The sequence below is a fragment of the Urocitellus parryii genome, chromosome 2 (genome assembly GCF_045843805.1).
Source record: "Urocitellus parryii isolate mUroPar1 chromosome 2, mUroPar1.hap1, whole genome shotgun sequence".
In the NCBI taxonomy this organism is placed as follows: domain Eukaryota; kingdom Metazoa; phylum Chordata; class Mammalia; order Rodentia; family Sciuridae; genus Urocitellus; species Urocitellus parryii.
In genome coordinates this window covers 128,449,157-128,463,343 of record NC_135532.1, presented here as the reverse complement: position 1 = coordinate 128,463,343, position 14,187 = coordinate 128,449,157, and the positions used below count along the sequence as shown (strand labels likewise).

The 14,187-nt window shown below is 36.3% G+C and overlaps 1 pseudogene; it reads right to left on the bottom strand.

The window, feature by feature from the left end:
* Window positions 1-5,740: 5,740 nt before the first annotated feature.
* Window positions 5,741-13,063, bottom strand: LOC113193235 (cytoskeleton-associated protein 2 pseudogene; annotated as a pseudogene).
* Between the last annotated feature and the right edge of the window lie 1,124 nt (window positions 13,064-14,187).

The window sequence follows — 14,187 nt, the reverse complement described above, 5'->3', positions numbered from 1 at the left end:
TAGAAATGCATTTGATGTGTGAGTATTGACTTTATATCCTGCTACTTGCTAAATTCATTAATTAAATAGAAGTTTTCTGGTGGAGTTTTTCAGATCTTTTAAGTATAGAATCATATCATCAGCAAATAATGATACTTTGAGTTTTATTTTCCTATTTGTATCCCTTTAATTTCTTTTGCCTGTCTAATTGCTCTGGCTAGAGTTTCAAGATCTATGCTGAATAGAAGTGGTGAAAGAGGGCATCCATATCTTGTTCCACTTTATAGAGGGAAAGCTCCCAATTTTTCTCCATTTAGAATGATGTTGGCATTGGTTGTGGATAGTTAGTTTTTATAATGTTGAGGTATGTTCCTCCTATCCCTAGTTTTTCTAGTGTTTTGAAATGAAAGGGTGATGCAGTTTGTCAAATGCTTCCTCTGCATCAATTGATATAATTATATGATTCTTATCTTTAAGTCTATTGATGTGCTGAATAATATTTATTGATTTCCATATGTTGAACTAACCTTACATCCCTGGAATTAGCCCCACTTGATTTTGGTGCACTATTTTTTAAGTATGTTTTTGTATGTAATTTGCCAGAATTTTATTGAGTTTTTTTGCATCAATGTTCATCAGGAATATTGGTCTGAAATTTTCTTTTGTTGATGTGTCTCTGCCTTGTTTTGGTATCAGGATGATACTGGTTTCATAGAATGAGTTTGGAAGGATTCCTTCCTTTTCTATTTCTTGGAATAATTTGAAGAGTACTGGTATTAATTCTTCTTTGTAGGTCTTGTAGAACTCAGCTGTGAATCTATCTGGTTCCAGACTTTTCTTGGTTGGTAGGCTTTTGATGGCTTCTTCTAATTCCTTGCATAAAATTAATCTGTTTAAATTGTGTATGTCCTCTTTGACTCAGTTTGTATTGATCATATGCCTTTAGAAATTTTTTGGTGTCTTCAAGGTTTTCTATTTTACTGGTGTATAAATTTTCAAAATAGTTTCTAATTGTCTTTGTATTTCAATAGTGTCTGTTGTGATATTTTCTTTTTCATCACAAATTTTAGTAATTTGAGTTTTCTCCCTCCTTCTTTTTGTTAGGATGGCTAAGGGTTTATCAGTTTTATTTATTTCTCAAAGAACCAGCTTTTTATTTTGTCAATTTTTTAATCATTCTTTTGTTTCAATTTCATTGATTTCCACCCTAATTTTAATTATTTCCTATTTCTACTACTTTTGGAATTGGTTGGTTCTTTTTCTATGGCTTTGAGATGTAATATCAGGTCGTTTATTTGTTGACTTTTTCTTTGTTTAATGAAAAATGAGCTTAATGCAATGAACTTTCCTCTTAGCACTGCCTTCATAGTGTTCCAGAGATTTTGAGAAGTTGTATTGGAGTTTTCATTTACCTCTAAGAATATTTTTATCTCCTTCCTGATGTCTTCTGTTATGCATGTTCAATAGCATATTATTTAGTCTCCAGGTGTTGGAGTAGCTTCTCTTTTTACTCTTATCATTGATTTCTAATTTCATTCCATTATGATCTGATAGAATGCAGGCTATTATCTATTTCTTTAAATATTTGCTAAGATTTGCTTTGTGGCGTAACATATGGTCTATTTTGGAGAAGGATCCATGTGCTGCTGAGAAGAAAGTATATTTGCTCATTGATCGTTGGAATATTCTATATGTGTCTGTTAAGTCCAATTTATTGATTGTATTATTGAGTTCTACAGTTTCTTTGTTTAGTTTTTGGTTGGAAGATCTATCCAGTGGTGAGAGAGGTGTATTAAAGTCACCCAGTATTATTGTGTTGTGGTCTCTTAGGTTCTTGTATATGAGAAGGGTTTGTTTGACATACATAGATGCCCTATTGTTTGAGGCATAGATATTTATGCTTGCTATGTCTTGTTGATGTATGAATCCCTTAAGCAGTATGAAATGTACTTCTTTATCCCTTTTCACTAGCTTTGGTTTGAAGCCCACTCTATCTGATATGAGGATGGAAAGCCCTGCTTGTTTACATGGTCCATGTGATGTGAGTGGTACATTTTTTCCCACTCTTTCACCTTAAGTCTATGGAAGTCTTTTCCTGTAAGATGAGTCTCTTGAAGGCAACATATTATTGTTGTTGTTTAATCCAATCTGTCAGTCTGTGTCCTTTAATTGATGAGTTTAGGCCATTCACATTCAGGGTTATTATTGAAATATTATTTGTATTCTTGGACATTTTGATTTATTTTGGGTTTTTAACTTGACTTGGTTTCTTCTTGACCTTCCCTTTAGTGTAGTTCCTCCCTTTGCTGTTTTTCATTGTTGTTTTTCATTTCCTCCTCCTAGAATATTTAGCTGAGGATGCTCTGTAGTAGAAGCTTTATTCCTGTAAATTCTTTTAACTTTTGCTTATTATGAAAGGTTTTTTTTTATTTTTCATCAAAAATGAAGCTTAATTTTGCTGTATATAAGATTCTTGTTTGGCAACCATTTTCTTTCAGAGGTTGGTATACATTGTTTCAGGATCTCCTGGCTTTGAGAGTCTGGGTTGAAAATCTGCTGAGATACAAAGTCATCTCCTTTTATAGGTGATCTGATTTCTCTATCTTGTGGCCTTTAAGGTTCTATCCTTATTCTGTATGGTAGGCATTTTCATTATAATGGGCCTTGGTATAGATCTGTTGTGATTTTGTACATTTGGTTTCCTGTAAGCCTCTTGTATTTGATTTTCCAATTCATTTTTCATATTTGGAAAATTTTCTGATATAATCTCATTGAAGAGATTGTGCATTCCTTTAGTTTGAATCTCTGTGCCTTCCTCTATCCCAATAATTCTTATATTTTGTCTTTTGATGCTAATCCCATAATTCTTGGATGTTCTGCTTGTGGTTTCCTACCATCTTCACTGTGTGGTCAACCTTATTTTCAAGATTGTATACTTTGTCTTCATTTTCTGCCATTCTATCTTCCAAGTGATCTAGCCTATTGGTGATGCTTTCTATTGAGTTTTTTATTTGGTTTATTGTTTCCTTTATTTCAAGGATTTCTGATTTTTTTCCCTGAGAATCTGTATCTTTTTCTTGAAGTAATCTTTTGCTACCTATATTTACTCCCTTATCTCTGTTGGTGTGATCAATGGTTGCCTGTATTTGCTCTCTTATTTCCTTGTTAGAGTGATTAATTTTTGCCTGTATTTGCTCATTTAGGTCATTCTTTAATTCACAGATCATTTTAATTATGTACATTCTTAAATCCTTCTTTGACATTTAATCAACTGTGCCATCCATGGATTCTGTTACTGTAGTATCCTGGTTTGTCTGGGGGCACTTTCTTCCCTTGTTTTTTCATGTTGTCTATGTGTCTTCCTTTCTTGCAGTGTGGATCTGAGGTATTATGGTTTCTACTCTATAGTTTTATAGTATCTATGCAGATTATCTGTACCTCACCTTGGTTTTGGGCTTCCAGAACCTGCCACTGTCCCATGATGGATGCTACTGCAACTAAAGGTGGTGGCAGCCATAGCAGAAGTAACTCAAGATAGCAGTGGGGGTGTCCCAAGATGAATGCAACCACTTTCAGAGATGGGGCTGAAAGGGTGGGCCTTACAATGGCTTTGGGCTCCCTGTTCTGAGATGCAGCTGTCTGTTGTTGCAAGGTGAAGGCTACTGCATGGGGAGGGCTATGGCAATGGGTGTAGTGTCCCAAGATGGAGGTGAGCTAGTCCTGGGCTTCCAGGTGGGCCCAGGGGGTGGTGCTGGGCCTAACCTGGGCCTGGGCTCCTACAGGGAAGTGGGTGGTGGTGGCAGAGGCAGCCCTGGGCTGGGACCTGAGCTCAGGTGTGGATCTACCCTGAGTTGCTTCTTCAGGGAAAGAGAGATTAATTACTAAGTGTCTGATATGTAATGAGGTCACCATGTGCTCAATACTTCTTTTACTACACTCTAACTTGAATTTCCAAATTTAGTTGGCCTATGTCACATCACCTTTCAAGAAACAGCTTATGCCTAGAAACTTATAATATTTTTGTTACTTTCCATTTTAAAGTTGATTCACCTCTCATTACCAGTAAAACCCCAGTGCTTATTGACAAGGCCTAAAAATGAGACCCTATTTCTTACTCTACTGTGTTGAATATCCTTCAGACTAGTAACCAGCCTTTTGTCTTTGGAGACTTATTTATTTATTTTTATTATATAGATTTTATTGTATACATATTAGGTGTACCATTTAAAAAGAATGAAAATCCTACTCTCGAAAATATAAGACAATAAATAAAACAAAGATAGTATATAAATGGCATGCATCTTAGACCAAATATGTGATCTTCACATCCATATTACATAAGTAGTTCAATTGTTATTTTATAGTTCATTTATTTGAAACTGTAGAGTGATGTAGGATATATGCCACTTAAATATTAGTTCAGGGCCTTAGAAAACAAGTTTGTTGGCGGTGTTTATATATGGGGAAAAGAAAACTGTTCACTGTATGTAACTATCATGTCTAAGGGCTCATGATTTAAGAAAAGAAAGCTGTGTAAGACTTAATTATTTCAGAAATATTACCTACATTGAAATGACATTTCTTAAATATACATTCCTGCTGGGCATGGTAGTGTATGCCTGTAATCCCAGCTGCTTGGGAGGCTGAGACACAAGGATCATGAGTTCAAAGCCAACCTCAGCAACTTAGCAAGGCACTAAGCAACTCAATGAGACCCTGTCTCTAAATAAAATACAAAATAGGGCTGGGGATGTGGCTTAGTGATTGAGTGCCCCTTAGTTCAATTCCCAGTATACACACACACACACACACACACACACACACACTGCATCCTGAACTCCATTCTAATTTATAAACTCTCAAGTGAAGATATGGGAGCTGAAATTTTAATATAATCCAGCTATAAAAGGAACTCAGACTAGATTTAAAGTTTCTAATATTCACTAAATTTGGCACTTTTTCATACACAAAGTACTTTCTCTTAGAAATGGGGTATTTAATTAAACTTCCTTTTTAATAACCTCAGCTACAATGAAATACAGAGGCCAACAGACTACACATGCAGATTCTCTATTACAGATAAAAATAAATAGTGAAGAGCTATAGGCAGTTCAAGGGACACAACATAGTACAATATTCTACAGTCTAGGTAACATAAATTTCGTGGAAAAGCAATCTAAATCTTATATGTGTTTATATTTGAAAGGAGTCACGCTACACATTATAAATTTGAACTTTTTTATGATAGGGATTGAACTCAGTGGCCTCAGGCATGCTCAGCACACACTACACCACTGAGCTCTATTCCAGTCCCAGTTTTTTACTTTCATAATAATTAAATTAAGGCAAAAATATTGTCAATGTTCTGTTTAAAGGCAGGGAGGTACATCATAAAGTTTTAAAACATGTCAACATTAAACATATACTTTTATCTAGGACACCTCATTTCCTGATGATGCATCATTACTGTACTTATATTTAGTAAAGTGAACAAGCTACCATTATGACAAAACCTATTTATATTTAAGGAGCACAAAATTCACATACGTTAAAGAAAAACTCAGTCTGTTGAGATTGATAAGGCAGGATTAGTTTCTTGATGCATCGAAGGAAAACTCCTATATAACATGAACACTAGTAAAGAAGCTCACTGCCATGAATACTTAGAATCTTTGCCAACTATAGACCTAAAGGAAATAGAAAGCCACACAAAACAAAGGAAACCAAGGAATAATAAAAAGCTTCATTCCTCATTGGAGCTTTATTTCTCTTCTGTATCAATCTCAGAGTACATAGGGCACAGTGCTGCATGAGGGCAGCATATGAAAACCTTGGTTTTACCTTCCAGCTCTGGCAACTGTTCCAGTGAAGACACACAAGGATAATGGTCTTTTAACATATCTGATAATTTAGAAATCTACTCTTGAAGATGTCGAGAACGTCTCACTGGTGTTAGAAGCTTCAGCTCCTTAAATGCAGAATTTGTTTCATCAGGTTGCATCTTCTTTTTTATACTTTGCAAGTATGGTGATATATATATATATATATATATATATATATATATATATATAGACACCAAATTAGTTTTATTGGAAGACAGGGGTGGGGGTGTTGGGGGGGTGCTCCTGTAGAAGGTTCACCACCGTTCCGGAGAAAGGGGCGGGCCAGGGAAGTTGTCTAGATACATTATATTTAATTAAGCAACTTGTTATAGTTTCTGTATCATGGGTTTTAACATCATTGGTTAGATCTTTCATTTTGTCATCTTGTTCCTTTTCATATTCTTTAAATACCACATTTCTATGATGTGTATTCTCCATTTCTGGTTTTTCTGGCTCTAGGTTATCACCTATGTCTTCAGTGTTAACTTCTTGAACTTGTTCTTTGGATGTATAAGACTCAATATTTTCTCCCAAATCAACTTTTTCTTGACTCTTCATTTTTAGAATATCCACAAGGCCATGTCACATCTCTTCAATAGACTGAGCCCCTGCCAGAATGGCCTTCTCTTAGATTGAGATAATATTTTCAGTAGAACTTGCAATTGGCTCAATACAAACAAGACATATCTAATATTTTACAAGTGGTTTTGGCATCTGGAATATTTTTAATTATGACATTCAGTGTAACCAATATTTCTTCTTTTGGGCTTCCCTTATTAATCAGGTTCAGGCATTCAGAAATTGTCTTATTTACTTGCTCAGTAAATAACCTTTGTTCATCTTCTTCTGCCATGGTAGTCCAAAAGGACCCAACTGGTTTTTCGTTTTTGTCCTTTAGTCGTGGGCTGGGTAACTACTGAGCCCAGGGGCCTTTTTAGTACTTTTCCTTTGCCAATTTTCTACTCACTCAGACAAGCTCATTTTTCTTTTCTTTTCTTTTTTTTTTTATTAGTTGTGCATGACAATACAATGATCTTGACATATCATACATTTGAATGAAATGGGGTATAATTTCTCATTTTTCCAAGTGTACAGGTTGCAGAATCACATTGGTTATACAGACACATATATACATACTGCAATACTAGCGTCTATTTTATTCTGCTGCCCTTCCTGTCCCCCTCATTTTTGTTTTCAGTTTCAGAATTTTTGCCTCTCCTTGGACTTGGTCCTTAGATGTCATCACTTTTGGGGTTCTAGGAATTCAAATCGGGCCTTCCAACTCAGGGGCAGCTGCAGGTCCTGGTACACAGCCAGGGATGCGACTCCATCTTGAACACTTGGGTATTGCGCAAGTCGCCACCATGCCTCACCCCCGCCTTGTGTTTTAATTTGAGCTATCTAAACTGGTAGAAGTAAAAGGTGCCCAGTACTTTTACTGTTTCTGAAGTAATTTTTAATTACCTGAAGCTACTGGGTAGCCTGGTAGTTCTGAGATAAGTAATTAAAAAGGATTGTGACAATAAGTAGTAAAGGAAAATATAAAATTATATTTTTAAAAATTCATAATCATTTCTTCAATGAATTACATGGTTCATTGTTGACTATTTCCTAGTGGCAAAATTTGTCCTCATAGATATGGTCGATGAGGCCAAAATGCAAATGTCTCACTGCTTATTAAATCATAGGATAAATCAATTTTTATAAAGAGATCTCATCTAAATTTAGATAAAATTATGTTCAAATTGATTAAAAATTCAATCATGGTTCATTAGAAGGCATTTCAACTTCTGCTGTGTATTCTAAGCTATACTAGGTAATAGAAATACAGTAGAGAACAAGTCATATTTCTTCCAACATATTGTAAAGGCAAAATAAATGGTAGGAAATTATTAATTAGCATAAAAAGTCTACAAAAAAAACCCTACTACAGAACAGGATAGAATCACTTAGAAGGAACACTTAATCTCTTGGGGTGGACCAGGGCTAGAGCAGACTTTCTGGAAGAAACTTTCTCAGGAACTGATACCTGGAGATTAATTCAGGAGTCAGGGAGGCCAAGAAAAGGCAGAACTAGCCAAAAGCTGGAAAGAACATTGTGTTTAAGGGTCTTGGCAGTTAGTGTGCCTAGGGTTTTGAAGGAAAAAGAAAATTACAAGTGAGGGAAGAGGCTGAGGACTCAAGCCAAAATCTATGAAGAGCTTATAGACAGGGTAACAATATAAATTATCATCAGAATCAGGACGTTTATGAGACACTTTTAAAAGGGGCACTAACTGATAGGACCCTGTAGCTAACAGGCTCAATACAATTCAGACAATCGGGGATATATTCTTACCCCCAAGGAATTTAGCTTGATCTTGACATAAGTGAGAACCATTAAGGAGTTTTAATAAAGAGAGTATTATGATATGGTATGGATGTTAACAAGGTCAGATGATCACATCAGAGAAATGGATTGAAAAGAGCAACATTAGAGGGCAGAGGGAGTGTAGGAAAGTTGCAGAAGTTCAGTAGTTGTACAGAGAGGATAAGCCCAGAGGAATTTAGAAGTGATCATTGACAAGACCTACCAGACAGAGAGGAGGAAAAAACAAAGATGACCTTTAAGATTTCTGACATTAACAACTAGAAGAATGGTAGGATCATGCACTAAAATTACAGCGGAAAAAAAATGAACCCACTTTTAGAATGTGTTGGGTTTGAGAACCCTCAAGGACATCAATAGAACCTCTGGCAGATGCATCTCAAGAGAGTGACAAATGCAAATTAGGGATACAGATTTGAGAGGTGTCAATAGTTGTTGTTTTTTTTTTTTTTTTAAGAATGGGAAGCATGGGACTGAATCTGATTGCATAGAGAACATATGAAGACCAACCCTTGAGAAATACTAACATTTAACAGATGAGGAGAGGAAAAAAGAGAACCCCTAAACAAGACTAGTAATGATTATAGAAATGGAGACCAAAAAGTAAGAGAGTAAGTGGGATGCTTTCAACACCGAGTGTGTTACAGGGAGACATCAGAACTGAAAAAGGCATTAAGATAAGGATAAGATCCTCTAGAGATCTTGTTAAGAGCAAATGTAATGACATTAATACAGAACTCAGAATGACAGAGGGAAGGAGTAGATGATAGGCAGTAAAGATAAAGCAGAGTTCTCAAGATCTTGAGCTGTAAAGGGGAAATGATGCACACTTCTCACCACTTCAGGGGCTGCTAGGCAGGAGCCAGACCCAGGAAACAATGAAGGAAGGTGAGTAATTGATGGAGGGTAAACTAGGGAGATTAGAGACTAAGGATCCAGAGTTAAGATTTAATGATTTTTCTTAGATATCCCAGATGGACAATTCATCCATTATAACAAGAAAAGAGAAATAAAAGAAAATGTGTGAGTACAGGCACATTTCTAGTTGTGATAGAGAAATTGGGAGAGCTCACCTCCCTAAGGCTTCACTTTTCTTGGGGAAGAGGTGAGGCTTTCAGTTGAGTGGGAGAGAGAGTGTGAGTAGAGAGAACATTTTCCTAGCAAAGAATGACTTTTTTGTTTTGTTTTTGTTTTTACATACTGAGGATTGAACCTAAGTGTTCTCTACCACTGAGCTACATCCCTAGTCCTTTCTATTTTGAGACAAGCTCTTGCTCAAGCTGGACTGGAACTCATGATCTTCTTGCCTCAGCCTCCCAAGTACAGGGGATTATAGGCATGTACACCAAGCCCAGCAAGAATAATTTAAATTTAAAGTAGTGATCCTCAAATAGATTTAAAATGAGCACTTATGAAAATTCTTTAGCTCTATGAGTAAACTGCTAAGATGTTACAATTAGGTCAAGGGGGACTGTATAGAACAGGTAAATTTATGAGTTGGAAAATGAATGTTGAAAATGTAGGCAAAACCAACATTTTCCATAGCGAGTGAGAGAATACAATTGAACTTTTATAAAAAGAATTTGCATGTAATATCTACAGAGGAAAATTATTCTGCAATGTATAAGTTATATATAAGATATAGAGTTGCAGAATTCCTATCATCAAACTCTAATCAGACAACAAAGAAAGGTATGTTCTAGACAAGTGTCCAGGAAAACTACTGTCTACAGGATCATGATTGCTTTTTGTAGGAGCTGTGGTCCAAGAATGGTTTTGACCTTTTTTTTTTCCTTTTTATTAATTCTTTGTGTTTATACCTAATGTTAGGATTCATTTGGACATAATTATAAAAACATGGAATATAATTTGCTCTAAGTCAGTCCCAGTCCTTCCCCTTCCCTCTTCTTTCTCCCCCATTTCCTTCCCTCTACTCTGCTCTCTTTCATCAATGTACTTGTAGTTTTGAAAGGTTTGTAAAAACACAGCAAATAGGTAACAAAACAAGAATATGAGATTATGATATAATAAGAAATGAGATATGTATTTGATCTCTATCCCCAGTACCTCACACAAAAGATCTTAAGACACTTATAATTTCCTGAGTGACAAAGGTGATAGGCACATCATTTGTTATAATATGAGGTCTTAATTTCTAATTTCTGACACCAGAGCTTCTAAAACCCCTGGAATCTTCAGAGTAATTAGAATATCTTTTTGTGCACAAATGAAATAACTGGTAGCTGGGGTCCCCAGATAGCTTTAGAATGGTTACCAGAAAGACCAAGGCATGTATTATGTTTTAGATATGAGGTGTCCTCCAAAAACTCATGTATGAGGCAATGCAAGAATTTAGAGGTGAAAAATGATTAGATTACCAGATGTGTGACCTAATTGGTGGATTAAGCCACTGATAATTAACTGGGTGGTAACTGAAGGCAGGTAGGTTGTGGCTGGAGGAAGTAGGTCACTGGAAATGTGTCTTGGGTTTTGCAGTTTGTCTGTATCCTGTGGGTGGAGCTCTCTTGGTCACCATGTCCTGAGCTGCTTTCTTTGCTCATAATACACTTTTCATCCTTTAAGTTGTTCTTATCACCATTTTTGGTTACATCAACAACAAAAACAAAAAACTCACTAGAACTGTATGACTAGATGTTGAGAACTTTCCGTTCCACTCTAACCCTGACCACCATCCACAGAGGGAAGAAGGGCTAGAGTTTTAACTAAATCACCAATGATTTCATCAATCCAGCCTACTTAATGACACTCCCATTTAAAAAAGAAAAAAAAAACACCCTAAAAGATGAGGTTTGGAGAGTATCCAAGTAGGTAAAGACATGGAAGTGCTGGGAACGGAGGCCTGAAGGAGCTCCACACACCTTCCCCCAGACCTTGTCCTGTGTACCTCATCATTTGATGGTCCATTTGGACCCTTTATTAAAAATTGGTAAACATAAATATAGTGTTCCCATGAGTTTTGTCACCCATTGTAACAAATTACTAAACTCCAGAAGGAAGTCATGGGGAACTCCAGTGTGCAGCCAGGTTGGTCAGGCCCAGGACTTGCAGTTGGCATCTGAAGTGAGGTGGCCATGAGACTGTCCCCTTAGCCTGTGTTTCTGATGCTAACCTCAGTAGATAGAGTCAAGACTGACTTGAATCGTAAGATAACATTTGGTGTTGGTAGAGTTTGGAGTCCGGAAAGAAAGACTTGGTGTGGAAAACCCATTCCTTTGGTGTAAAAAGTGTTCTGGGCATAAAAGAATTCCAAATCTGACTCACAGTCACTTCTGTAGGACCTGTGAGTTGAGAATAGCTTTTATATTTTAAAGGAGTTATAAAAGAAAAACAAAGAAGAATACGTGGCACAGAAATGTGTGGCCTCCACAACCTCTAATATTTGCTACCTGGCCATCTCTGAAAAAGTGTTGCTGACTAATTTATTGACCCCTGCTCTAATCCAGGGGCCAGAAAGGTATGCCAATGGGCCAACCCAGACAGCTTCCAGTCAATCAAACCCAGAGCCCTGGGCATCCTATGCCAGCACTGTACCAATGAGCACACCCTCAGTTCCTTTTTGAAATTTTTAAGCAAGTTCTCATTGGAATACAGCCATGTGTATTTATTTACATATTGCCTATGGTTGCTTTTATGCTATTGTAGCAAAACCGAGTCCTACCAATAGAGAAAAGCAAAAAATACTATTCTAGCCTTTGATAGGAGAAGTTTGGCTAAACCTCCTTCAATGCATAGTCTCCAATAAAGTACACATTTATTGGGGCTAGAGTTGTGGCTCAGTGGCAGAGCGCTCGCCCGTGGTAGGCGAGCACTGGGTTTGATCCTAAGCACCACATAAAAATAAATGAATAAAAATAAAGGCATTGTGTCCACCTACAACTAAAAAATATTCAAAATAAAATAAAATATGCACTTATTCCTCCTGTGTACATCTCTACTTTTTCCCCGTTAGTTTCTATTTTCCCCCTGGTTCTTTTGCTCAGTTTTCCTGTTCTTTCCTTCGTGTCATCCATGATTCTTTCTGATATTTCCCCCCCTGTAATTCTTTCTTTCTACTTCAAATAGTTATAATATGGACTAAAGATATTTTAAAATGATTTAAAGGCTTATTTTTTAGATTCATCCTTAAATTTAAAATAAAAATTATATTTTTAATTCTCATCTCAATTTTCTAAAGTTAAACAGAAGTTACTTTCACTCCATGGCAAACATGTATGTACCTGTGGGTTTGTAGCCTTAAAGGAAAAGAGTTCCTCACCTGTGAGGAGAGGATGGAAGGCCTCAGTCCTCATCCCCACTCCAGGTAAAACAAGGGACGTTGTCTATATTTCACAAAGGAAATTTAGATGGTGACTTCCTACTGTCTTCTCTGAATGGCTCTTCTCTTCCACTGCTGTGTAGTTAAAGCAGTATACAGTTGGGATTGACTACTGAAGGCACAACATCTGCATTCTTAAATAGAATTTACAAAAACAATGTGAGTCATTGTATATTGTGTCATAAACATAAAGTGCCATGTCAGCATTTTAAAAACCACAGTTGTCCCAAACTGTAAAATGATTTATAAAAAAATATTTTTATCACCTTTCTCTGCCAATTCCCTTTTGCCTCTTTAATGCCTTACTGTTCTCTTTTCTTTTCTGTTCATGCTGTACTGACTTGAACTACCCCGGGCTTCTTCCTTTCCTAGTCTCTGAGTGATGTCATCTTCTCTGTTAGTTTTCACTACCAGTGGGTGATTCCTAGTCCGCATCTCCAACTGTGCAATCTGACGAGAGCTGTAGATGGCACCTGTGTCTATGTATAACTCAGGCATTCAGTTGGCATCTCCAATCCAGTATTATTGGGTTGAACTCAACACAATATCACCAAGGCCACCCCATAAACTTTTCTTTCTATATTCTTCACTAATCACAAACTTAAAGAATGATCCACTTTCCTTTACAACATTTTCAATCAATCTTCATTATTTTCATTGAGAAGAATACTAATGTTTACAATTTAGATTGAAATGTATCCAAAAAAATAAGATAAATGTAGGCATTGATAAAGGAGTGAACAGATGGATAGAAGTGTGATAAAGCAAGTATATTAAAATTTAAAATAATAAAAATATTGATTGTAGAATTTAGGTGGTGGTATTGTTGTAGGGGACAAATAAGGCAAAGCACCAAAGGTAGCAGGGAACAGTTTTATTTGACTGCAGCCAGGTTCAGAGGGTACAGTTTTCGCCGTAATCAATTAATCCCCTGAACCCCGAGTTCAGGTAGTTTCAGAATTTTATATCCAGCATGTAAGGGAAGGGGCTCAGAAGTTCACAGTCTGCAGAAGTTCACATAAAAGCAGCTTTTTCTTTCACTGTTTTGGGAAAGTTAGCCCTTTAAGGACAACACCTGAGAAGGGGAGTGCTTCTCCTCTCCTTTTTTTCCTCCCCCTGCCAGCTGTTACCTTGGAGCCCAATTGGTAATTTCTCTTACCTTAGATATGTAGACACCTCTTAGACATTTCTGTGAAGCTTCAACTTAAGACTAGAAGCCTTGTTAAAGGATTTGTCTTTTTTTTTTTTAATCACATTTTGCATTTGCAAACACACTTCTACAAACTACTATACCGAATAAATGTTTGTGTAAAACTAGTAAAGGGGTGTTTAGCACCTAGAGGGCTGATTTCTTCCAGACCAGTGGCCAAGTAAAACACAGCAACAGGAAAATAACCACTACAGTATATTGGTGTTCACTGTAAAAATATTTATATTTTTTGAATTCTTCTGATCTTTTTTCATTAAAATACTGGTTTGTTGTGTGAAAAGGTTTTAATTGATTTTTTCTGAAAGTTCTAATAATTAGATTTTACCAATTTTCATGAATGACAAATAAAAGTATAATGGTATATTTATCAATAAATGCAATGAAATACCATTTAGATATTCAATGAGTAATC